General features: G+C 41.4%; 2 protein-coding genes across 28 annotated transcripts in view; one reads left to right on the top strand and one right to left on the bottom strand.

Moving 5' to 3' along the window:
* The window catches only part of TIMM8B (translocase of inner mitochondrial membrane 8 homolog B), a 1,180,384-nt gene that overhangs the window by 215,478 nt on the left and 937,606 nt on the right, over window positions 1-27,300 (top strand). The window contains exon 1 of one of the 10 annotated variants that reach the window (XM_050757802.1): window positions 11,835-11,838. The exons of the other annotated variants lie outside the window; for them this stretch is intronic. The gene's annotated coding sequence lies outside the window, so the exon portion shown is untranslated. Of the gene's footprint in view, window positions 1-11,834; window positions 11,839-27,300 lie in introns of those variants that run through there. 10 annotated transcript variants of the gene reach the window in all.
* NCAM1 (neural cell adhesion molecule 1) overlaps window positions 1-27,300 on the bottom strand; it is a 313,863-nt gene that overhangs the window by 224,746 nt on the left and 61,817 nt on the right. The window lies entirely within an intron of this gene.

The following is a 27,300-nucleotide window of genomic DNA, read 5'->3' as shown; positions in this document are numbered from 1 at the left end:
GGACTTGTGTCCCTTGAAGACAACTAACTCAATCCAGCTTTCTCTCACACCTGCTTCAGCCATGCCACCTGAATGGCCCTCAAACACGCTTTGTCAATAGGACAGACACATAGCTGTTTAGTTTTATGGGAAATGATCATAACTGTTCTAGCTCAGGGGAGTGTAGAGAAAGGAGGACTCTGGCACAAGGTTAGGGGGCCTTTTGTTAGAGCCCCTGCTATTTTTCTGTTCTGCCTTTAGCAGAGTTTTAACGCAAAGACCTGCACTCTTTGTGTCAGGGCAGCCCTAGGAAACTCAAGCTGAAGCTAAGTTCACCTTCAGCACTTTCAGCTCTTCTGTTCCCTTCCCTGGGAGCCCTCCAAAGAGTATCCGGGAAAAGAATCATCACCCTAGCTCAAAGAATGGAAGCAGAAGTAGAAAGCAGGCATTCCTGGGAGATAGAGTTAATTATTATTAACTCATTACATGTGCAAAACACTCTGCAAGATAGCTGATGACACATTACATAGGCTACTTTCTGGCCCTGACCCATGAGTTTCAAAGGCATTTCTAAATAAAGGGAAATAAAATTTCAGAGAAGAAATTACCTAAGATCAGGATGAATCAGGTCCGGGATGAATCACAGCTTGGCATGAAGGCCAGGGAGTTGATCATAGTATCATCTTTTTTTCATTGAAGTGAAATTCACATAACATGAAACTAACCATTTTCAAGTGTACAATTCAGTGCCATTTAGTACATTCAGTGCCATTTAGTAGTGCCATCACCACCTCTATCAAGTTCCAAGACATTTGCATCACTCCAAAAGAAAACCCTGTACCCATGAAGCTGTCACTCCCAGGTCACAGAAACTTGAGTTCAAAAGCTGGTCTGACAGTGAGATCTGTTCACAAAAGGTTCCTGCCCTGAGTCTAATCCCAGGGCAGGAACTGTAGGGATCTGGTTCATCACTGCACCCTTAGCCTGTAGAACAATACTTGGCTCACAAGAGCATCCCAAGAAACACTCCTTCAAGGAATACTGAAGGATTGTGAACCAAGCAGAGTACTAAGCAGCTGGAATTGGTACTAAGCTAGTGAACTACTAACCCTTTCCCTCTGACACACCTAAGTGATAGAAGCTTCACATTATCTCATTTGATTCTGCATGGGGACACCTGAAGCTTAGAGAAGCACCTTGTCTGAGTTCACTGAGCTGGTATGTGTCAAAGCCAGGGCTGGGGCCAGGCAGGATAACCCAAAGTCCACACTTCTTAACACTAGACCATGGATGCCTTACAGAACGAGAAAAATTAAAGTCCGGAGCACAGTCCTTTATTCATTTTGCAAAAGCAGGGAGAACTGAGGGAATCAGAGAAACTGCAGGCCTCACAAGATGGATGGATCATCAGGATGGGTAGTAAAGCTACCAACAAAATGTGAGCTGACATCCGTGTCCACAAGGGAAGTCCTTGCTCTTCAGTAATTCAACCACAGGCAGGAGCTTATCTTCTGGTGATCTCTGCAAGTGTGCACGGATTCTATGGTGGACCAGAGGTATTACTAGAAGGCAAACCTAATATAGCAAGTGATGCACAAAGCCATTTCTGGAATATTGTAAAGAGTTAAAAATAACTTGCTAACCACCTAAATACCCATTGTTTTGACATTGTTTTAAAAGTTTTCAAAGTTTCTGTCAAAAACAACATTCTTGGAACAAATGGCAATGCCACTCCAAACAAATGGTCTATTTCCCTCCTCAATATTTTAAAGCTCTAAGTTTTGTCTCTTTTTCTCAGGAAAAAACAGAACAGCAGTGTCAGAGTGTCTGATTATTCAAGTCTCAGCAACAGTCATCATCACTGTTCTGATGCCCATTTCCAGACATGGAACCTGAAGCCCAGAGAGATTCATTGCAAGCAGAGATGTTACTGCAGTCAGCTGGAGCCTTGGAAGACAGCAGCCACCAGGACCAGAATATATGAAGATGATATGGTTTTGCTACGTTCCCACCCACATCTCATCTTGAATTGTAGCTCCCATAATTCCCAAGTGTTGTGGGAGGGACTCAGTGGGGGGTAATTTAATCATGGGGTGGGTCTTTCCTGTGCTGTTCTCATGATAGTGAATGTGTCTCATAAGATCTGACGGTTTTGTAAAGGGGAGTTCCCCTGCACTTCTCCTTGCTGCCACTATGTGAAGAAGGACCTGTTTGCTTCCCCTCCCACCATGATTGTAAGCTTCCTGAGGCCTCCCCAGCCCTGGCGAACTGTGAGTCAATTAAACCTCTTTCCTTTATAAATTACCCAGTCTTGGATATGTCCTTATAGTAGCATAAGAATAGACTAAAACAGAGGATGAAGATCAAGAAGACATGATGCTGACTTCCAGAGACGACAGGAACAGTGCAGAACTCTGATCACCCCAGAGCAGGTGGGACAGAGAAATTGTTCTGAGACTATACATACAACTTAATTTTTGCCTCCAACCTGGTATGGCCTGGGAAGTAGAGGCTTTATTTTCTGTTATTTGCTGGGTTGAACCTAAGACATTATTAATATTTCAAATATTTTTACAATATTGCTTATAATCAAGTTATTTTTAAAATATTTTAAGTGTGATTTTATGTTATTTTTATTTTAAGTGTCATATTATATTTCATCATGATTTTATTACATGGATGAGAATTTCCTCAAGTCAATAAATATTTGGTTAAATAAATATTGGAATTTAATGGGAAAATAGGATTTACTTTGATCATCTGTTATTATTCAGAAAAAAATGTGGCAAAATAAAAAAGTTAGCTCCTGTATTACCAGCCTTATGGGAACACATGGATTCCAGTAAAAGTACCAGTAGTATCAAGCCACAAATCTCCTGAGTGCCTACGTTGCTGTTCCCATCAGCAAATGCTGTTTACATGAAAACCTAACACATACAAAGCTTAAAGCATGAACTTTAACACCCAGTGTATTTCCACATCTATGAACTGCCATTTATTTAGCTGTTCATCCATTGATCTAACCATCTAGCTATCATCTTTCTTCCTTTATTCCTTTCCCTTCCTTTCTTTCTTCTGTCTGTCCATCTATATCCTTCCTTCTTTCTTCTTTCCTTCCTTCCTTCTTTCTCCTCTTTCTTTCTTTCTTTTTCTTTCCTTCCTTCCTCCCTCCCTTCTTTCCTTCTTTCCTTCTTTCTCTTTCATCTACTATTCTATCATCTTTCTTTCATCCATTTATCTTTCTGTCCATCTTTCTATCTTCCTTTCTTCTTCCTGTTCATCTGTCTTTTTGTCTGTTCATCTAGCTATCCATCTAGCTATCGTTGTGTTTATCTATCCATTCATGCTTCTGTCTTTCATCTATTTACCATCTGCAATGTTGCTAAGATCAAAACATTTATGGTTGTGGACAGGATATCTTCCATGCCCGATACCTTTGACCCTCCTGTTGAAAAGAGTCAACTCCTATTCATCTATGGCTGTAAAAGCAACGTTTCAATTTAAGGTAACTGAGAGTTGTCTGTAAACATTAAGGGGAAGTTATGGATTCTGTGTGCCTTAGGTCAGTGCTGTTTTGGGATGGGGAGGTGGTCAGTATAGAATAATAGTCAAGAGTTCAAGCTCCAACATTGGACTGAGTTCAAAGCCTACCCTCCTCTCTTATGAGCTCTGTGCTTTTAAGCCAGGTGCCTAACCTCTCTGCTCTTCTGTTTGTTCCACTGTGTAGCAAGGTGATATTAATGCCAACTTCTGAGACTGGATCCAGGGAATTAAATAAGCAAGACACCTACTGGACACTCAATAATTATGGCTCTGCCTTCTACAGAGTATTTTAATCTGTTTTTTTCAAAGCAATCAAATTAGTATAGGCTAATAGGCACTCCTGTGATGAATAATTAACAAACTGCGCTGTCTCTCCCATGTAATTTTCCCCAAATGCTGTTAAAGGGAACAGAGTAAGTCTTTAGAAACATACCCCAATTCATCTTTTTCTCATCATTCACCTATAGGTTTGTGGCTCTACTCATCTCACCTCAGAGCTTTAAATGACAAAACTTCTAACATTCCCAAAACTGATCTGCAGATAATATAACACAGTTAGAAAACCAATTAAAAAAAAAAACAACTCCTTTATCCAAAGAAAAATTTCCTTGAGTTGAGCCACTTCACTCACCTCAAAGAGAAAAGCCTATTTCTATAACATACTGGCCTATTTTAGAAGACAGGTTGAAATAAAATAAAGCAATTTACCCATTCTGAATCTATCATCAGGGGAAAAGCAGAACTATTATCTCTCTCATTTAAATTCATTTGCGATATATTTTCATATCAGGAAGTATAAATAATGCATGATGGCATTTCAGAACCTCAGATTAATGCTCCAGTGTGTTCTCTGTGTTCTATTGCTTTACATTTTGTAGTCACAGCGTGCGTGATCCCACAGCTAGCTCGCGAATGTGGTTCCCAGGGGGCTGTTTTAGGGAGTAAAGTGGGAAGGGAATTGCCTTTCCCAGGGTGCGGAGGTGTCTGAGTGCACTTCCTTCCTTTACCACAATTACTGTCTTAGTGGGTGCTCCCTCACCTGCCGAGCTGCCGAAGCCTGACTGTGACCCACTGAGAAGTTCTCACCGCCCAGTAGTGACTCATTCATCCCCTGAAAATGGCCATCCTGTCTTTCTACCCAAGAAGGCCATGACGGTGGAGGGAATCCACCTAGTGCTAGTTTTCTTACTGACAGGGGAAACAAACCCAGCGAGTTTGTCCTGGGAGAATGCTTACAGCGTAAACCAATTGTCATCTTCCTCGCTTGTAAACACTTGTATCTTTATTTTATATGTGTTTAAAGAATACACTAAAACTGGGGATGTTTTCACTCAAATATCTGCCATCTTTCCATGCCTTAGAAATAAAAGTGAAAGAAAGCTCACAAGCTAGCATTTCGTTGCTAGGTTCTACAAATCATAGTTTTGTTTGTTTGTGTTTTTTGAGACGGAGGTCTCACTCTGTCGCCCAGGCTGGAGTGCAGTGGTGCGATCTCGGCTTACTGCAACCTCTACCTCCCAGATTCAAGTGATTCTCCTACCTCAGCCTCCCAAGTACCTGGGATTACAGGCCTGCACCACACTGCCCAGCTAATTTTTGTATTTTTAGTAGAGATGAGTGTTTGCCATGTTGGCCAGGCTGGTCTTGAACTCTTGACCTCAAGTGATCCTCCTGCCTCAGCCTCCCAAAGTGGTGGGATTGCAGGCATGAGCCATGGCACACAGCCTACAAATCATGTTTTACAGCATGTGTGTGTGTATGTGTGTGTATGTGTGTCACACAGAGAAGGAATTAGCAAAGTGCAGCACGATGAAAAAAATAACTAAAAATAATTACTTTCTTATCCTCCCTCAAAAGTCAAATGAACGTTACTAGATCCATCCTGGTATTCTGCCATGTCCTGAAGAAGTTATGGGTCCAAAGTTGTTCAGACAATAGCCTGATATGGAAGGGCATGAGAAAGAACAGGTGGACAGGAAGGAACCAGGCAAAGTGTCCTCCTTGTCTGGGGAAAAACGATTCAGACTTGGTAGACCACTCATTGACCCAGCAAACTTTTATTTCCTTTAGTTAAACAGATGTTATTGACATTGACTAAATATTACCGAGGCTAAATATTATAATGAAAATATCACTAAAAATAGTGAGCCTGAATAATTCTGCTGTGAAATCGAAAAAAAATAAAAAAGGAAACTACTCAAAAACATCTAGGCACATTTAGATTCCAACAAACACTTGCAGAGCACAGGCAGGGCACATGGCACAATGCTAGGTGGAGCAGGGCCCTGGAGGCTGTGTCAGGCAGGGGCCCTGCAGGTTGGGGAGGGAGATATGACTGGGGCATAAGGAGATGTACTACAAGCTGGAAAGCTGGATGTGCTCGCAGCAACGAGGAGACCCTGAGGAGGAATGCTTGTTACCAGCCGGAGAGAGAACAAAAGACTTCTAAGAAGTGATGGCATTCCAAATCCACCTTTGATTAAAAGTAGGATTTCAGGCCAGGCACTGTGGCTCACATCTGTAATCCAAGCAGTTTGATAGACCGAGATGGGTGGATCACCTAGGTCAGGAGTTCGAGACCAGCCTGGTCAACACAGTGAAACCTCCGTCTCTACTAAAAATACAAAAACTAGCTGGGCATGGTGGCGTACGCCTGTAATCCCAGCTACTCGGGCGGCTGAGGCAGGAGAATTGCTTGAACGGGGAGGTGGAGGTTACAGTGAGCCATTGCACTCCAGCCTGGGTGACAAGAGTGAAACTCCGTTTCAAAAAAAAAAAAAAAAAAAAAAAAAAAGGTAGGATTTCAATAGGGACACAGGAGAGGGGACGGATAGTGTGAGTCAGCAGGTTGAGTGGTCTGTATTGACCACACAGGTATATCACACATCTATTTGAAATCCTTCATGGCAACCACAGGATGAAGTTCTGAAACGAGATAGAGCCCCCGTCCCTGATCTGTCCCCAGTGCCCCCTTGCCAGCCTCATCTCCTACTGGCCCCCATTTCCCACCCTGGGGAGGAACCACCTACAGTTCCCCCTTTCCCACTCTATTTCCACTGGCGGGAAATAAAGTCAAAAAGAAGGTTGTTCTAGATCACAGAAAGCTTTAAATGGCAAAATAAGAATTTGAGAATACAAATGATGAGAAGGAGGAAAACTAGTATTGACTGAGTCCTTACTATGTGTCAGGCACTAATCTAAGTAATGATGAAAAGTCAGGGACACTTTCTGGAACAGAAGAAGGACAGGATGAGAGTTACGCTTTATGAAGATGAATCTAACAGCAACGGGTGAAGGGGCGAGCCGGGGAATCTGGCAGTGACCCTGCAAAGGCCACAGTGGTTATGGAGAAGGGAATGGAAAAGTCAGGGCAGAGGCAGACCTCAGGCCTTCACAAATGACAGCTGGGACAGGTGAGGAAGAGACCAAGGGAATGACCATGGCCCTAACAGGAGGAAGGAAGGTGACGGACGTGTCTGGGGTGTATTCCATCCAAAGCACTCCTAGGCAGGCACTGGAAGTATGGGCTGCAGTGCAGATGAGAGAGAAGAGTTAGGGATGACTCAGGAGTCAATGAGGACAGGAGGAAAGATACAAGCAGGGCTTTCAAGACCACCTGCATTCGGGGACTGGGAACAAGTGAAGGAGCCTAAGAAGAACAAAAGTAAGGTGAAGTCAGAAAGGGAGAAGGCAAACCAGAGGAGAACAGGGAGGGAGGCCAAAGGACAGAGGGAGGAAGGTGCTGCGGAGGGCTGAGGCCGAGGCTGAGAAGGCGCCACTGAATTCGGCGTCTGGGAGGATATGGCTAGTGGAAAGGCTGTGGCAGGGGCGGGGAGTCAGGAGTGGAAGGAAAAGGAGGTGATAACATCTCTTCAGACAAGTGGTGAGGAAAGGAAGGACAAAGGAGCAAGGAGAAGGGATATTCTCTGTCCCTCTCAGGCACAGGGAAGCCCTGTGATGTCTGCAGGCTGGACTCTGGGCTCAGAGATCTGCTGGAGAAGAAAAAACATCAAATGCCACAGGGCGAGGCTTAACTAATGAAATAGGTACCAGAGGAAGTCAGAGGAGGGAGGTGCGAGTGACAAGGGCAAAGTTCAGCTTCTGAAAGATGGATTGGTTTTTCCCATGAAACTAGAAAGAAGGAGAAAGCGAATTAAGAGAAAGGAGGTCTTTTAGAGAGAGAAGAGAAAAGCTGAGGGGACTCTTTTCAGAGCACTGCTTCTTCCTCGTAATGTGTAAGAGCCACAGATGGACACAGGGACAGGTAAAGGGGTAAAGTGCTTCTGGGGGATGGTGGAGAGGATTCTACCAGTGATGACTGGGTCATCCATGGGAGGAGCAGTGGAACTAGTCAGACCTTGCCCTGGAGGGTTTCAGAGTGATGTTGCTGTTGTTGTTTTAAATGGCGGAGAACAAATTTTAAAATAATTTTTTTTCAGACACAATAAAATGACATGACAAGAAGAGACCTAAAGATGTTCATTATATCTTCTTTCATTAAATGTTCCTATTACACCCTGATGAGCATGTCTACTATTGGTTCACATCAAGTTGTCAAAATAAATCTGAAGATAGCCATCCCCATTACATAACCAAATGGTCAATTCATTATATAGTTACTCTCCTGGCTTCACAGACTATTTACCAGCATGCTACCCAAGGCTATAACACAAACATCTCTTGCCAGCACTCCTAATGTGAGAAAAAGCTTAAAAAAATTTTTAAACATAACCACATTAACAAACATAAAGGCGTGTATGGGTTTATGACTCTCTTATATCCAATTTGAGAACGAAAAAAAATAAGACAGTAAAATTCTGCACATATCTCTTTTTTGACTGTGTATTGAATGTAAACCATGTTTTATAAAATATTTTAAAAGGATATTCCACAGTTGACTGGAATCTATCTCATTTTATACTCTGTACCAATGACATTTCCTTGTAGCTGAAAATAATTTAATTTGGAATAAATTTATGGAAATTATGCCATGCTATTTCCTTGAACACTTAAAAGCAAAACTATACATATTAATATTATAACATTGGGCAGAATAATAATTCAAAAGGAAAGACAAGGGTCTTACCTATTGTAACAGAATAATATGAGTTGGAATACAGTAGCCAAACCATCCAGAAATGTTATTCCAGCCAGAAGGGATGAAGAGCAGAAGGGGGAAAAAAGAGAAAAGTGGTAATCAATAGTGATGTAAAAACACTTTCATTTTCTAAACCAACCAACGAACAACACTTATAACATAGTGAGAATCACCCAGCACTTTATAAGAGAGGAAATAAACAACAGAAGCTATCATTTGCTGTCCTTATGATTTCTAAATACGCCATTATTCAACATACAAGCAATAATTCCAAACAGAAATTATTTAGATTTACACGAAAGAGCAATGTATTTTAAGGTTAAGAACAAGGTAGACAAACTACAGCATGCAAGTCAAATTCACCCGCCATCTCTTTTTGTACATAAAGTTTTATTGGAACACAGCCATATCCATTTGTTTATGTATTGTCTGTGGCTACTTTTGTGCTATGACAGCAGAGCAACAGAGACCACACAGCCCATAAAACCTAAATATTTACAATTTGCCCATTATTGAAAATGTTTGCTGTCCTCTTTTTAAAGGTAATGATACAATTGTTCCTTTACCTGTTTCCTTCTCAGACAATCACATCCCAACCAGCCTAGACCTGTGCTGTCCAATACGGCAGCCACCATGCATTTGCGACCAGGGTACACTTGGAATATATTGTAGCTAACCCAAATTGAGGGGTGCAAAATACACTCCGAATTCCAAAGAGTCAGTAAAACAATAGCAAAAAGGTAAGATATCACATCAATTATTTGTATTTATTTATTTATTTTAAAATTATTATTATTTCAGAGATACAGTCTCACTCTGTAGCCCAGGCTGGAGTGCAGTGATGCGATCTCGGCTCACTGCAATCTCCGCCTCTTGGGTTCAAGCAATTATCCCTGCCTCAGTCTCCCGCGTAGCTGGGACTACAGGCACACTCCACCACACCTGGATAAGTTTTGTATTTTTAGTAGAGATGGGGTTTCGCCATGTTGGCCAGGCTGGTCTCGAACTCCTGACCTCAGGTGATCTGCCCACCTTGGCCTCCCAAAGTGCTGGGATTACAGGTGTGAGCCACTGTGCCTGGCCAATTGTTTTTAAAATACTGCATACCTGTTGAAATGATAATACTTTTGATATATTGAGTTGAACAGAATATATTATTAAAATTAGTTTCTATTTTTAACACAGCTACTAGAAAATTTTTAAATACATATGAAGCTCTAATTTTATTTCTCCTGAAGAGAAGTAGCCTAGAGTCTAGGCCCCAGACAAATAATACTCTGAAAATTATATTTCTCCAGGATGTGATGCTGAAATAACATAATTCAACTTACATCCTGTGTCTAGGCTATATTCCCAGAACTTAGACAGCAAATGATTGGTAATTGGTCTGCTTTTTCATTCGCTTCATAACTAAATTGTACAACTTGTCTGGTTAATTTGGTCCTTGAGATGACTGAAGAAAATGAGTGAAAATGTTCAATTATTGGCTACATATAGACACAGTGTAAGTTGCCGGTATCAAACTGCCTGGGAGCAATAAATTTTGGTGAAGACCAATTACATCCTTTCATCTTCCCTCATTACAGAGATAAGAACAATGCAAAGTCTCACCTCCAGCAAGTTCCCTGTAGCACACTAACAAGTAAAGGAGTAGAAGAGCAGAGCAGAAAAGCCTTGCCAGGAAAAGCCAAGTTCAAGTGAGCCTCTGTTTGCCAATTGCAAAAAACAAATCTGGACAATATAACCTATCATACAAAATGCATTAATTATTATTGCAGATTCACACATATTCTGCTTAACATTTATCTCACTTAACACCCAAAGCTAACAGATTTACAGTACATATATATATTTTTTAAATCAGTGAGTTTTCCCTTTGGTTAGCCATATTTTTTTCCATGTAAATCTATGTCGTATAAGGAGACAAATGGATGACATTTACATACATGATGAGAAGTCTGCAGCCCTGGTGATGTCTATTCACCTCATCATATCCACAGTATTTGTGAACTATAATACCCCTTCCTGGAACACCAACATTCGTTTCTCCCAAGAAAGCACAGAACCAGCCATAAAGGTGTGACTGTGATAAAAGCTGATGGAGTCTCACCACTGAGCAACGACCATGGTGGGAGGGGGGCAAGAAATGGCAGAAGCAAAGCATTTCTTCCCCTCAACATCTCTATGATGTTTTCAAAACTTTAATCTAATTTTAACTCAATGGAGGCCAAACCCTAGAGTTCTTTTGGGATGAACTAAATCCAAGGCTCCTAATACGTGGGCCCTCCACAGCACCATCTCTCTGTCATGTCTTCAACTACCCATCATCAAATCAGTACCAGTCCCAAGCCAAGCAGATCTACTATGCTGGATGGTAAGGGATACCAGTAGTGAACAAATGAAATTCTTGCTTGCTTTAAAGATGCTTAGAATTAGTAGGGAGATAAGATGGGCATAAAAATAAGTACGATGCAAGTCAGACCAAGAGGTAAGTCCGGACTAAAGTGCTATGGGGCTCTCAGAGATGGGAGAGTCCCTTTTTTTTTTTTTTGAGACGGAGTCTCGCTTTGTCGTCCAGGCTGGAGTGCAGGGGCATGATCTTGGCTCACTGCAAGCTCCGCTTCCCAAGTTCACGCCATTCTCCTGCCTCAGCCTCCCAAGTAGCTGGGACTACAGGTGCCCACCACCGCGCCTGACTAATTTTTTTGTATTTTTAATGGGGATGGGGTTTCATCGTGTTAGCCAGGATGGTCTCGATCTCCTGACCTCGTGATCCACCCACCTCGGCCTCCCAAAGTGCTGGGATTACAGGCGTGAGCCACCGTGCCCAGCCAGGAGAGCCCTTTTCTTTTCAACTACAAATAATCAGGAAACTTTCCTTGGAAAGGATGGCACGAAAGGAAGATGATGAAGAGATTCTGTGCAGAGGGAATTATCTACAAAAGGCAAGGAGGCCAGAGAGCAGTGGGCTTGCTGGAGAGCAGTGAGCAGGGCACTTTGGCTGGGACATTGATTTAGGGATTAGTGAGCAATAATTCGAACAGCATGTTAGAACTGGGTCATGGAGAGGGCCTCAATGCCGGACAAAGAAACCTTGACTCCGTTTTTGGCAGGTTGGGGAGAACTGGTGCAGGCTTCAGATGGAGGGACTGACGAGATGCACAATGACACAGAGGCAAGAGCCCGGGACTGGGTGTCGGGAAGGCCCTGGTTGGGGGTGGTGCTCCCCACCCGCAGGGGTGGGCCTGGCCCTCTGGGACTGTGTTTTGACATTTTTCTTTTCTTGGAGGCTGGGCCAGGCAATCTCTAAAATTCTCACACACTCGAAGAAAATGTCTGAGTCCAGGAAGAGAGTTGTATTTTCAGGAGATGTACCTGGCACTCGTGCAGCCAGAGGCTGGAAGCCTAAGGACTATGGAGGATGCTACAGGCACAGTACAAGAGACATGTCAACATGAAGACCAGAGTTTGTGTCTGAAGCAGAAAGTGGGAGCAACATAGAAATGCCCACAGCACTGGAAAAGGACAAATATATCGAACTCATGCATTTAATGAAGAAGAGTAAGGAGGGACTCCAATGTGATCATGAGGCAGTGAGTCTGGGTGCATTAGACAAGAACTGAACACTGAACAATTCAATATCAATCAGCAGATGTTTTTAAAATAAAGTCCTATATAACAGAACCTGTGCTCAGGTGTCCACACATGATGGAGACGGGGTCTCTGCAGCTAACACGTTCCCACACCAGCGACAGTCTGAGGCTGCTAATGGCTTGCACCTTGTTTCTGTTATTTTATTACTGTTATCAAGGAGACAAGAGGGGGGACAATGGCAATTTCAGCCTTGAACTAGCCTGGGAACAGACCCGAGGCGGCCTGGGCAGGAAAAGAGCAAAGGGATTACAACTCACAAACCTAGCCCTCTTGTTTTCCTCCCTGTTGTCATTCTGAGCAATCCTGTAACTTTTCTGGGCTTCAACTGCTTCATCTTAAAAAGGTGGCTGATAATAATGTCCTCTCTGAATTATAATGAGGATTAAATAAGCTAAGGAATGTGGGAGCACTTTGTGAATCTCAAAATGCTTTATGAATATGATTTGATGTGGGTGTTAATTCTAAGGCATTGGTGTGGCATCAGGTACCTGATAAAAACTCAGATATAAAGACTGAAGGAGGAGGATCTAGCTAAAGATAAGTTTGGCAGTCATATTAATAAGGATAGTAGTTAAAGTCATGGGTGCAGAAGAAAGGGTAGAATGGAAAAAGCACAGCAAAAAAAGCTGAGAAATGAACTGAGATGAATGCCCACCTGTTCCCGGCAAGGAATGTGGGCATTAGAAAAAAAACTGGGCCAGGAATCAAGAAGCCCAGGCACCAGAATTCAGATGCGGGTGCCCCCGGGACCTAGAGAGACATGCGAAATGGTACTGAAGTCTTAGCCTATCTGTAGGGCATCCATTTCCTTGAAATATTTGGGGTGGGGCGGGGCAGGAGCTTACCTTGCAAGGTAGAATGGTTTACAAGGATAGTGAGAATTATGATAATAGCAAAAAGTTCCAAGGAGAGAGGGTTCCAGAAGGAAAAGGTGGTCAGAAGCACCAAATAAAGACAGCAGGCAAGAAGGATGAACCCCAAAACAGCAGAAGGATGGGGGTCCTGGGAGTAGACAATGACCTGGAGGGAAGGCATCTATAAAGTAGAGGGGGTAGAGGCAACGGCAACACAGAAAGGGGAGAGTGGGAGGTGAGCGCAGGGGCAAGGCAGGGGGAAGCAGTGGCTTGGCAGGTGGTTCAAGCAATGGAATTGGGGAGAGGCGCCCTAGACCAGAGCAGAGGAGCAAGCCAGGCAGGCCAGAGAGAAGGGAAAGCTGATGGCTCAGGGTGGCGGAGTGCCGGAGAGGGCTGCTGCGTCCAGCCTGGGAAACAAAGAGGGTGGCTCTTCTCTTGAGCTGGGAGCAGAGGGTAATAAGGACTCCAAAAAGTTGGAGTGGAAGAATAAAAACAGGAAGCAGTTCATGTCACGTAGATTAGAACTTCCAAACCAGAGGTGAGGTTATTTACTAAGAGTGGCAGAATCAGGCTCGGGGCTGGGGGCTTGGGGAGTGTGGAAAGGGCTTGAAGAGCCCGGATGGGGACTGAGATAGGGAGTAAAGCAGACAAGGCTACAAGGACTCCCTGAGATTGGAGACTTCCCCCAGGCACCCGGGACAGGAGCAGGGAAATGACGGGGCCATGCTGACGTAGGGCTGACAAGGCAGGCTCTGAAACAGACCTGGACTTCTCAGGGACTGGAGTCACATCCTTAAACTGGCTGGTAAATGCTAAATGTTTTATTCAGGCCCTCCCAGGCAAAGGCATATTCCAGGAGGCGTGGAGATGGTCTACATTCCTTCCTGACATACCCCTGTCTTGGAAAGACAGATGTTAAGAGGAAAATAAAACTAAAGAGGAAATCACAGTAATCATAAAATAACAGTGACATAATAATTATTTAGACCAAACATACTTCATAAATGCAAATATGGAAAGCAGGGGGTAGTGTTACATTTCATCTAGAAAATATTCCAGGGCTTCTCACATCCAGCTCTGTTAGATGATATGGGCTTCGCACACGTGACTCACCCAATAATGAAGCTTTCTTTCTAGAACACCAAGGCCTTTAAAAAATATTTCGGTGGCGTGCTCTTAAAAAAGAACTACACATTTCCCCAGTAGGCTGAGCATAATTTAATATCTCCTTGGTGTCTTGGGGTCATCATTATAAAAATCTGTCACTATCCTGGACAATATAATACTAGAATGCCTTCAGGGGTGGTGAGATGTGCAGAGTTACTCACCCATTCAATAAGGGATCCTAGATCTCGATGTCATTGTTAGTGATTCTGCTGTCTCCGGCTCAATCGTCTCATCTCAAGGTGAGATGTATCTTATAATGTGTTGTCCATATAAACTTGAATTAAGAGTTTCAAGGGAAAAAATTGAGAATCAAACTTATCAAACCAGAATTGCTGTTTTCATAGAATTATAACAAAATGGGCCCTAGTTATAAGGTCTAAGGGTGTTTCTATAAGACTCCTACTAAGTAGGAGTTTTATAACAACAGTTTTACTCAGTGCTGAGTTATTTTCACTGTGTTTCATTTTCTTGTCTCTACAAATTCAAGGAATAAGGTGTCAAAAATCTAACTGCCCCAGGTAAATGTAGTATTATTATATTGCCTTCTCCACCATAAAATGCTAGAGAGTGTTGATTCAAGGTTATTAACGGGGTCTTCCTAACGTAGACTCCAGACTACTTTACTATAATAACAGAATATTTCCCATGTGTTTTTAAATGTCTACGGAGAATAGAAACTATTTTTCAGCCCTGAATTTCTCATCACAAATGGCATCGTGATAGCTAGATCCCTTGGGTTTGGGGTTTGGCTAGTCACGGTGACGCCTCCCCATAATGAATCCTTGATTTAATATTTATAAACCACAAGCTATCTGTGAATCCCTAAAGCTGCTGACAGCTAAGGAAAGGGGATATTAAAACAATATTTCATCTTCATCTTCTGTCCCATCCTACACCATGAGACGTTAACAGATTGGAGCTGTCACCCAATCACACATCGTCCAGGTCTACAGAAACCAGGGCCAATCAAGAGAAGCAATGCCAGAAGAAGAAAAAGAAGAAAAGAAATAACCACAAAACTTCATAAGAAATTCACATGTACAGATGAGTTCTCTTACTTCTGGATATTTAGTTTTTCTACAATTTAAAAATGGCTTTCTTTCTTAATAAAGGGAAAGAGTCATGGCAACACCAAGACTCCAGTCAAATTCAGTGTGTTTATATCTTGAATACTCTACAGCAAAGCCTTTAGGGTTTTCTTTTAAATCTCTGTACCAAATTCACAGCCCCTAAAGGGTAGGTGAAAGTGAAAAAAAAAAAGTCTATTGTCCTCAAGGACAAATCCCCAGGGGAAGAGTTTCTTTGCCCAGGTACTAATGTGCCACCTGCCTGCGCATGACTGGACAACAGACCGAGAAGGAAACTGACCCCCAGGACACGTGAGTGAGTTAAGCTGGAGCCTAATTATCATGACCAGACTTGAGGTTAATTTTCCTTTTCTGTCAACAGCACAAAATGAAAGACAGCTCATCAATCATATAAATTAGCACGGACCTCAGGCCCAAGCCTCAAAGAAATTAGGCCAAATCTAAAAGAAATCAGAATACATTGCAAGTCACAACTTGAACAAAAGCAGATTACAACTCTCAGCAGTTTTCTGTCTCTTATGGATATCAAACAGAATACGTCTAAAACAATGGTAACAGGATTGCAGCATGAAGATGTTACCGGCCAACCAGCTTTATAAATCCCTACAAGATATGCAGGATTGATCTAAATGTCTTAGTCATGTCTTCAGTATCCACCAGGAGTGCTTGTTACAATGCCGTGAATACAGCGGAAGTTCAACAAATGCATATTAACTAATTAAAAACAAGCAGGAGAATGAAAGTGCTTTTTATAAGAGTAAGGAAGCTGGAAAACATATCCCTTTAAAAGACAGCTCCAGGAGGAAGCATACAGCCACAGCCATATGGCTTGTTTACCTTTAATTCACATGATTTATTTTTAAATCCTCTGAAGAATAGCCACTATTCTCTTTTGCATAGTAGAGGAAAAATGTTTCCACTTCTGCTGAAGAAAAAAATTAACCCAGTATCTAATTTGAGATTAAAAGTAAAAGTAAGAAACTTGTATATTTTCATCCTAATCTTTCATCAGTCTTCATTCTGTCTCCACGCTTGTTTTAATACATCCTGAACTCCACCCCCATCTGCACATTTCCTGCTATATTTTCATAACAACAACAACAACTGCTGCTGCTGCTGTTGCTGTTGCTACTACTACTGTTATTACCATTACTACTTCAGGATATGGAGGAGACTAGAAATCTGTTCACCTCTGCCTCCCTAAGCAAGTCTGATAACATTACTATCACACATGAAACACAACCTATTTCAGATGCGCAGCTCACCCCAGAGCTGCAATTACTGGTCCTAATTCTAAAACCAGAGCAGCGATGTGTCTGAATTCCAGGGAGATGACTGAATGGAAATGTTCACATCTGATCACCTCTCACATACAAATTACTGTGTATGCCAATCTGGCAATTACCTCAAAAGTAATAGTAAAAGCCATGCAATCAAATTCGTTATTATGGTTGCCTTCAATTATAGGAGGCAAGAACCTGACTCAGAAAATGTATTGAGGGGGAAAAATACATCTCTGCATCTATTTTAATTTTAAATCAAGTCATTTCATTTAGAAAACTCTTTTGATTTTGGAAAAGACTCTCTGTTGAAAGACCCAGCTAAGTATAAGGAAATAATCAGCTCATTTCCCCTGGCATTCAGGAAACTTACTGCCCAGAAAACAAAACCTCCACTTCCACTCTTTTCTTCAACTGAATCCCGACAGGTAGAAACATAAGTCTCAGCACTTCTCGAAGGGACACAGAAAAACGGTGTAAGGAATATAAGAATGGGATTAAAACATCATTATGTGCTCCTGGAAGGAAGAAAATGTCATGATGCTCACCAAATCCCACTACTTTTTCTGCCTGGGCACACAGGAAAAGAATATTCCCCAGGCTCCGGGTGCAATGCAGTGTAGACAGACGAACAGCAATGTCCCCAAACTACATCCAGGCCTTGCCCCTCCCTCCTTCCTGTGAGTCAGTTGATGGGATGCAGGGGATTCTGGGAAGGGCTGGGGGATAGAGGCGCCTGAATCCCTGAATGACTGTATGGAGTAGGGTCTGCTACAGTCCCACATCCCTGCTGACCTGTGGTAAGCCCCTGAGATCTGGGTGGAAGGGAGTGTTTCAGTAGATGGCATACCCTGAACAAAGCAAGTCCAAAAGTATAGGCATCAGTTTCCCTATCTATTACCTATGTGGAAGTTAGGCAAGTCACTCAAATTAAGTTTTTTATTTGAAATTGAAAATTCTGGGAAGATCACTTCAGCCCAGGAGTTCAAGACCAGCCTGGGCAACATAGAGAGACCTCATCTCTAAATAAAATAAAAAAGTAGCTGGGTGTGGTGGCACGTCTGTAGTCCCAGCTACTATTGAGGCTGAAGCAGGAGGATCACTTGAGCCCAGGTGGTCAGGCTGCAGGGAGCTGATGCACTCCAGCTTGGGCAAGAGAGTGAGACCCCATCTCAAAAACAAACAAACAAAATGATGATAATACAGTAATATAGACATTCCTCATTATTTGCAGATTCTGTATTTACAAATTCACCTACTCTCTGAAATTTATTTGTAACCCCAAAATCAATACTTGCAGTACTTCCTTGGTCATGTGCAGAGCACTGTCCTTCCCAGCTGATGTTGAACAAGGTGATGCTCTGCCTTCCTGCCTCAGCTCTCATACTACAAACAAGTGTCCTTTCCATGCTCTTCTTTTTTTTTTTTGAGACAGAGTCTCACTCTGTTGCCCAGGCTGGAGTGCAGTGGCACGATCTGGGTTCAAGCAATTCTCCTGCCTCAGCCTCCCTGGTAGCTGGGACTACAGGTGCCCATCACCACACCTGGCTAATTTTTGTATTTTTAGTAGAGCCAGGGTTTCGCCATGTTGGTCAGGCTAGTCTCAAACTCCTGACTTCAGGCAATCTGCCCGCCTCGGCCTCCCAAACTGCTGAGATTACAGGCGTGAGCCACTATGCCCAGTCTTCTACGGTCTATTTAGTGCCAGGTCTTTCACATTTTTGTGCTTTTGGCGGTGATGTTGCTGTTTAAAATGCCCCCGAAGGTAGTAGTGAAGTGCTGTCTAGTGTTCCTGAGTACAAGAAATCTGTGATGTGCCTTACAATAAAAATACAAGTGTTAGCTAAGCTTCATTCAGTCACAGATTATTAATAGTCATGCTGATGGCTATGAGTTCAATTTTAACTAATCAAAAATAAATATTAAGTAAGGTGTCTTTAAACAGAAACGCACATAAAACAAGCTAAGATGTTGATCCGTCGACAAAAATATTATGGCCAGAGGCTCCCAGGAACCTAATCCTGCATTTCACTAGAAGCAACAATTCAGTGTTCCCTTATTCAGTGTTTGTGGTGACTGTGTAGAATGTAATTATCAAAAATAACAAGCATTGACTATGATAGCATCCTTAAGAGTTGTTGTGAGGATTGTAGGAGATGATGTATGTTAAAGTGTTTCATGTATAGGGGATAAAAAAATTAGCTATTACTTCCTTGAAATATCTAGGTGGGGTTTTTCACAAGCTTCAGCTGCACAAGTGAGCAAATGAAACTGTTTTATTTATTCTCATATCCTACTACAAATCCCTAGTAGAAAAAATTAGTTAAATCTTCCCTTTTGCAACAGGAAGTACAAAATATATTGCAAGAATCCAAGTACTACTTTGTATAACAAAGGATAAAGGGATTTCCTGATACCTTAACAAGATCTGGAAAGCAAGTGATATGTCTAATGTACAACTGATGTTAATGCTTTCCTTACCAGACATCTGCAGGCCCTTCTTGCTTTCCAACGAGGTTGATAACCTCACCAAAAAATTAACGGGAGAATAAAATGCATCATATTTACATGTCAATTGTTCCATCTTAACCATCAATGAGATATAACATCTTAATTCTGGAAGGAACCATGTTTGAGATGGTATCTGTAGATGATGTTATCTCATCTTTTTTCTTAGACTGCTAGATCCTCTTATCACAGAGTTGAGAGAACTTCCAATATATAATCCTAAAGTACATCCCAATACAAGTCTGGAATTACTGTTTTCATCTTTTAGAGAAGAGAGGAACTAAGTCAAATACCTGGCCAGGGGCATGGCTGAAACCATACACTTTAGTACAATAACGAGCAGCTAGAGCTACTGCCCATACAGTACATCTCTGACCATCACAGCAATGCTATTAGACAGGCACTACTCATATCTGTGTCCGAAATGAAGATGCAGAAAGTTTCAAGTAACTGGCCTGGGGTCACAGACCTTCTGGCGCTCCCTTTATTATCAAATAAAGATAACACCAACCCCTAAGGTACATAGCAGGTGTGCAGGAAATGCAACATTGCCATCATCCACAGCCACACAACGAGTAGGGCAGGGAGAGGACTGACAATCAGTCTCTTTGGGTCCCCAGCCTATACTTTTTCCACCATACTGAAGCATCCCTAGAAAATACAAAGGCCCAGGCCAAAGTTCAGCATCCTTAATAAGAATGGCAAAGTTTTTCCTCTACCAGCTTACCAGCTCCGTTTAACTTTTTTTAATCATAGCATTATTTTTAATGAAACATTCCATTAAATTAATACATGTAATGTGGTTAAAAAATCAAACAGTTCAGCAGAAGGCCTTGTTTCAAAGAAGCACGTGTTAAGTCTTTAAAATACTTTTTTTCTAAAGTGACAGCCACATCTCTAAATACTTTATTTAAATGGATATTTCTTGAGTTTTCCAGAGTCTGCTCTCAAGGAGCCCTGACTCCTCTTGCTGTCATCTGAATTGGCTCTCCCTTTAACCCTGGTGCTGTTGGTTCCTCTTTAGCCCTGCTGTGTTCTAAACTCACCTTCATATTGCACAAAAGTATCAATACTGAGTTGCTTAAAATGTGCATATACACTTGTTTGATTCATAGATAAATTTATAATACTACATGCAAAGCAACTGAGAAGGGGTGGGACAGGGCACCACTGCTTTTTAACATAGGGCCTTCTGTTAAACTATTGGACTTTTCAATCCCATTGCATGTCTTGAGTCAATGGAATATTTCACCACTCTCTGGAGATAGATTTTTCCTGAATTCCTCACCTTTTTTCTTAATTTTCTCCCTTACTTTGCTGAAGCACATCCCCAAATAACTTCCAAGAAACACATACAGTTATTGATTGCCAACCAATCCTGTGATTATGGTCACCTAGGATGTTACCACTGGCTGACAATATCATCAATTCAATCATTACTGCCGAAATTTTATTCTGTATATCTGAAAAACACTAACTTTTGGGATTTACATTAGTCACAGAAAAGATGCTTTTGTTCTATGCTAAAGGAGCAATGCCAGCTGGGTAATTCTCGGTTCTGCTCATGTCATAACCTGCTAGCATTAACAGATGACCTCGTAACACTAAAGAAATATTTTTGCTAGTTCTATTTAAGAGGTATTATTTTCTGAGCTATAGTGATATTTTTAGACTTTGGCTAAAAAAACTAGACATGCTGCTGAGAATAAAAGGAAAAATAAAAGTGGATGTAAAGTAAATACTCTCTGAGCAACTGTTATGCTATTATGCTATTTTACTTAAGCCGATATTTATAAAGTAAAAACCAAATGGCCAGTTGATGTAATTAACCAGATAACTTAGGATGAAAGAAATCACCTTCATACTGCACAAAAGTATAGATACTGAATGCTTAAAATGTGCATATACACTTGTTTGATTCACTAGATAACCTTATAGTGCTATAGTGCAAAGCAACTCAAAACGGTAGGCATGACTTGACAAAGAAAACAAGGTATTATATAGACACTTTTTTTCCATCTAGAGAAAACTTTCTAGGAAACATTAATTCATGGATTTGATTTAGTATGAGTCAAATCCACACCTCCTGGTAATTTAGGAATAAACATGCATCTCTCCATCATAAGAGAATGTCTTTTACACGGGTGTGATTCATGTTCTCTGATACCAATAATACCCAAAGGGGCTTCCCATTCTATTCTTTTTTTTTTTGACAAGTGTAAAACATTTGTTTATAATTGACACATAATAATTGTTCGTGGTTATGGGGTACAGTGTGATGTATACATGTATACATTGTCTAATGACCAAGTCAGGGTGATTAGCATGTTCATCATCTCAAACCTTTATTTTTTTGTGGTTGTAACTTTCAAGATCTTCTTTGTTAGCTATCTTGAAATACACAGCACATTGGTATCAGCTATAGTCACCCTACTATGAAATAGAAAACCCAAAACTATTCTTCCTATATAAGCTGACCAACATTTTCCCAGCTTGCTCACCTCTTTCCCCTCTCCAGTCTCTGGTAACCACTATTCTATTCTCTACTTCTATGAGATCAGCTTTGTTAGATTCTACATATGAGTGAAATCATGAAGTAGTTATCTTTCTGTGCCTGGCTAGTTTCATTTAACATTATGTCCTTCCTTTTTATTCTATATGAATCAAAACCCTGAAACGTAGTCAATTTCTGGTAAGTTACATTAGCATTAAGACCAGGAATGTAAAAAGTTTGATTTAAATTACCTTAAATTGAAATAAAACCGTATTAAAGAAACTCACTCTTAGAAAAGTTAGCTCATGGGAGTCATATGAATCAGGTCTTTCATTATTTGGAGGTGTCTCATCTAATAATTTCCTAGATTTGACAGTTCAGGGTGAGACAGTTCTTATACATTCAGGTGAAAATTCACTACAGTAATTATTAAATGCCGAAAGAAGCTGTTTGAGATCAACTTTCACGCCAGCGACTTATCTACACCAACAATTTATCATTACCAAGTCCTTGTTGAAGGCAGAACAATGATCATAAGAACTAAAATCCAGGAAATCATCTTTAAAGGTCTTGATGAAGACCAAAATTAACCTAATATTGAGTAGCAGCCTCCCTATCTGTACTGAGACTCATCATACTATAACGGGACTTCACATGCAAAGCCCCACTGTTGCGTGTTGTCTATGTCATTAAACAAGACACTAACATTTTAAATTCCTACAACATTTGTTCTGTTCTGTTACCTTTTAGCCATTTCCACTAACATGCTACATCAACATGTTTTATATACTCTTTAGGATCCCAAATTTCTTTTCTTCATTTGGAAACACATAAACATCATTCCTAGGTTTTTGTTTTATTTATTATTTATTTATTTATTTATTTATTTATTGTTGAGGCAACAATGAAAGAGGCTGTCAATTTTGAAATGTAATTGTACAAAGAATTATATTTAGTCATATTGATTTCTTTGTTCACAGAGAATCTCAAGGTGATCCCAGGTCCTGGGATGTAGGAGGAAAAAGCAGCCAGGGACATGCCTCATCTTTGTGCTTCTCCTGGGGGGGGGGGGGGGGGGGGGGGGGGGGGGGGGGGGGGGGGGGGGGGGGGGGGGGGGGGGGGGGGGGGGGGGGGGGGGGGGGGGGGGGGGGGGGGGGGGGGGGGGGGGGGGGGGGGGGGGGGGGGGGGGGGGGGGGGGGGGGGGGGGGGGGGGGGGGGGGGGGGGGGGGGGGGGGGGGGGGGGGGGGGGGGGGGGGGGGGGGGGGGGGGGGGGGGGGGGGGGGGGGGGGGGGGGGGGGGGGGGGGGGGGGGGGGGGGGGGGGGGGGGGGGATCTCTGTGAGCCTGCTTAGCAGCACTTTGCATTCATGGTTGCTAATCTTCTGAACAAGACTGCAAGGGACACTGCAGTGTGGGTGGGAAGACCTCGGAAGAGAGGGAACTGGGTCTGAGTCCAGCTCTGCCACATACTGAATATCTGGCATGAGGTAGGTTGCCTACTCACTCTGAGCCTGTTTTTCCAGCTATAAAATAGAGATTAAAACGTCCAGCTCAGCATGGCTATAACTTACATTAAATGCCTAGCAGGTGCTTAATAAATGACAGCTATCATCGTTACTACTACGATCTTAAAGATGAGTAGACGCAGACTCCAAGATCATAAGTCATCCATCTAACCATGTGTCTGGCTGCTTTCAGAGTCTGTGCTCTCTCCCATACAAAATATTTATCCACACAAGGACATTTTAAAGTGTCCAGCACCTTCTGTTGCCACTGTTTAAACTTTATACAATGTGTGCTTCTGATTTTTCTAAAATAATACATTGATATTCCCCACCTGCATCCTTAAGGGTGCCACTAGCTCAAGAAGAAGGCTGATGGCACATGCCCCCTCTGTGACCACTCCTCCTATGTCTACACGGCATGCAAGGAAGTCAGCACCTCTCTGTGTATGACAGAGATTTTCTGTTTCCTCAAAAAATATAAAATCCTGGGGAAGCAAAGTGGCCGGTGAAAATCTTAACTATGATGTTAACTTATTTCTAGGTCCACTGTGACTTCATGTGGGCCCTAGACATGAGTCCCTGCCCATCTTCACAGTCCCTATTAGTTGGGTAATGAGAAAGAAAATGATTGCCCATCTGGTTTAATCTTTTGGCTTCAGATGCTGTATCTGGAATGTACAGTGCTTCTCTAAGAAGGCCCTGGAGTTTTTTCAAGTTAATTTGTAATTCCTTTGAAATATTTCCCTTAAACCCTAGAATTCTGTCTTTTGAAAATCCTTGTAACTCACAATTCAGGGCTCTGCATTTAATAAGTGTTCTTGAGCACAGCAGGTTCTCCATAAATATTTCCTGACAGTTCAATAAGCATTAGCTGATGATGCTAACCCACTTTAAAAATATATGCAAACTACATCAAGATGTATAGTGTTGTGGGCACAACCACAAAACAACTCAAAAAAAGTTTCCATAAAGCAGCCAACCCATGCTGATTTTTCTCTTACTTTATGCTTACATGTTTACAATTCTCTCTGCCTCTCTCTCTCTCTCGGCTCCTTGTGTCGTTCCAATCTCATTTCCAGTATCAGAAAGAGCTTTTTTTTTTTTGAGATGTGGTCTTACTCTATCACCCAGGCTGGAGTACAGTGGTACGATCTTGGCTCACTGCAACCTCCACCTCCTGAGCTCAATCAGAGGGCACTTTCTTTATTTAACCCACTCCCCTCTCTGCTCACTTACTCTCCGGAGCATATAGCATTTTATTTTCTTCATAGGACTTCTTACTATTTGAAACATCTTATTCATTCATTCATTCATTCATTCATTCATTCATTCATTCACTCTTTTACCTTTACACCATGTGTCTCCTCCAATCAGAGTAACAGATCTATGAGAACAGCATCTTAATTTATAGTTACCACTGTAACCCAGCATTCATGATGTATAAATAGGTGCTCGGCAAATAATATGTGAATAAAGGAAGAAAAGAATGAATAACTATGGCTGTTTTCGTGGTTGTTCTACAGTTATGTCTCATAACTAACTTAAATACGCTATAACCCAACACATGAGCAAGACCTCGTTTCCATTTACTATTCCATAAAATGTCCGGTACAATTCTATGTATACTTTAAGTGTTTAGTAAATGCTGATTTAAAAAATGACTCGAGAAATAGCTAAATTATTGTTAGTTAAGCAAATTATTTAATTCCGGTGATTTGCATACTAAATGGTCAAATATTTTAACAACAAAGCCATTTTCAAATGACTACATCATTTCCTGAAATCAATGATGAGACCGTTTGGAAGCTGTTAGCCATTTATTTCCAATGAGATTTTAAATTATTTCAACATTGGTTCAAACAGCTTTCCCTATTTGTCCATACCTGGCAAATGAACAGATGGTTCAGAAGACTACAGAATTTGAAGCAATTGCTTAAGGTTTTTGAAACCACCTACCACTTTGCAGCAGTTTGCTTAAGTTGTTTTTAAGCAGTGAGTGAAGATATCCTAAACAATCTTCCTAATGTAGTGCATTTTTAGACAAAAAAAATAGAGGGGGTTAATTTCAGATTCTTTTGAATAGGCATGAAACACAACACCAGTGGCAAATTACCCCTGGCTTCATTTTTTTTCTTTTTTTGACCATACGGTAAGTCTGAAGTTTCATAATCCCCACTTTACTGCTAAAAATATAAACTTCATAATGATGGAAAAAATACATATATTCTTATGTTACTTTTGCAAACAACTTGTCAGCATAAGTTAAAGCCTAGAAAACCTTCTACAAGACTATATTCTAATAGCTTGCAACACATTAACTGGTACTAACCTCCTTTTCTAAATGACACTAAACTTCTAAAATACTAGAGATAAGCAAATAAACTACTCCAACAAACACAGAATGAAGCGAACAATGAATTGAGAGGACACTACAAAAAGGGGTGAATAGTAAATGACAGAGTAAAAAATACCTAAAATATAATACTCATCACATGTATGACTGGATATGGAATGGAAGTTTGCGTGTTGGCTCCAAATTTTAGCTAAAGTTCAAAACCAAGGACAGTAGATGACAAATTACCGTAACTTTAAAGATGTATCACCACAGGCCTTCCTGAGATACTGAAACTGCTCCTTGGCCCAGCCATACCACTGTAAGAGACTAGAGGCTGTTGCTGGGAGATTCTCTGACGCATAAGCAATGCACAAGCGTAAGCAGTACTCTGACCTTGCCCACTCACCTGCCTCAAGCTGAGTAAGGGATACCCCAAGGGAACCCTCCAAAGTGATCAAGGTACCTGCCATGAAGAAAGCTGGACCCAACTTTTTAAATCCCTGAAAGTAACTGGAGAGCTATGGGATCTATCCAAGAAGTTGTTGCAAACCTGTGTCTGTGATTTACCATTTTTTTCCCTTTTTTTGCAGATCAGACTAAAATCTTGCCCCATGCATTAAACATTCATTTACCCCTAATGGGGGAGAAATGTACAGTTTATTGAATGCTAGAGTCCTTTTCAGGTTTTTGGCAAGGCTATTTTAAAAGAATGTCCTCCTATTTTCTGTTTTCACTCAACATCATTAAAACAAGAAAATATACAAATTTCCTAATTCTATGAAATTCATAACTTGATCTTGAATACATAGGTATATATTTGTAGCGACTTAGATACACAAACAAACACACAGAGGAAAACAGGACCCTAAACTTCCTAATCAAACATAGGTGGTTTAAAGCGATTTCTTTTAAAATTTTTCTTTTAAAGGAAAACTCTGTTCATACTCCTCAAGTCCTTCAATAGGTTTTCTTCTTTCAGAATGTTTTTTATTCCTGGAGATCGTCATTGAAATGAATGAAAAATGGACAAGCACAGCCAAGTGAATTCTTGGCTGTAACTTCCTTGGGAAGTGCTTTGTGGGTAGGCAGCTGAATGAACTGCTATAAAAGTCACGGAGCTGGCATTTAATCATTTCCGTTTCTCTGTTCCTGGGCCACATCTTTCCTTTTGGCTTGCATAAGACTTGTCAGACTACTAAGAGGGAATCAATGTTTTAATGCACAATTTCAATCAACTACCCAATATTTATATTCTAATAAGAGCCTCAACACATATATTGTTTTTCTCCATGGTAAGAAAGATAACCCACACTTATGGTGCCATCTTTTCAAGCTCGTGCTGCTCTGATATTTGCATAAACAGTATAGTATCTAGCAGTTGTGCCAGGGTCTGCAACTCTTCTCTCAATATTCACTTGTTTCTTATTACATAGTAGTAAGAACTGGACTTTAAGAGAGGTATACTCAGCTAAAAGCCTACATTCTCTGTCCTCTCCTGCAGTGGGTGTGGTAAGGTGACCAAGTTTCTGCCAAAGAGATATGTAACTTCCTAGAAGCTTCCTCATAGGGAAGAAAAGATTATTCTTTTTGTCACTTCCTCCTTATAGTTTGTCAATGTAATGTGATGGCTGGAGCTGTAGCAGCCATGTTGAGCCGCAAGGTAAGATCCTCGTAATAAAGATTGAGAGCGGAAAACTAGGATCCTTGTTCCCCGATCACATGGTGAAACCACCATAACAATCCTGGACTATCTACCTACCTACCTACCTGCCTTTGGACTTCTTTTATGAAAAATAA

Source organism: Macaca thibetana, chromosome 14 (genome assembly GCF_024542745.1).
Source record: "Macaca thibetana thibetana isolate TM-01 chromosome 14, ASM2454274v1, whole genome shotgun sequence".
NCBI classification, from domain to species: domain Eukaryota; kingdom Metazoa; phylum Chordata; class Mammalia; order Primates; family Cercopithecidae; genus Macaca; species Macaca thibetana.
Note: the sequence above shows the minus strand (reverse complement) of the source record. Positions and strands in the feature narration are given on the sequence as shown.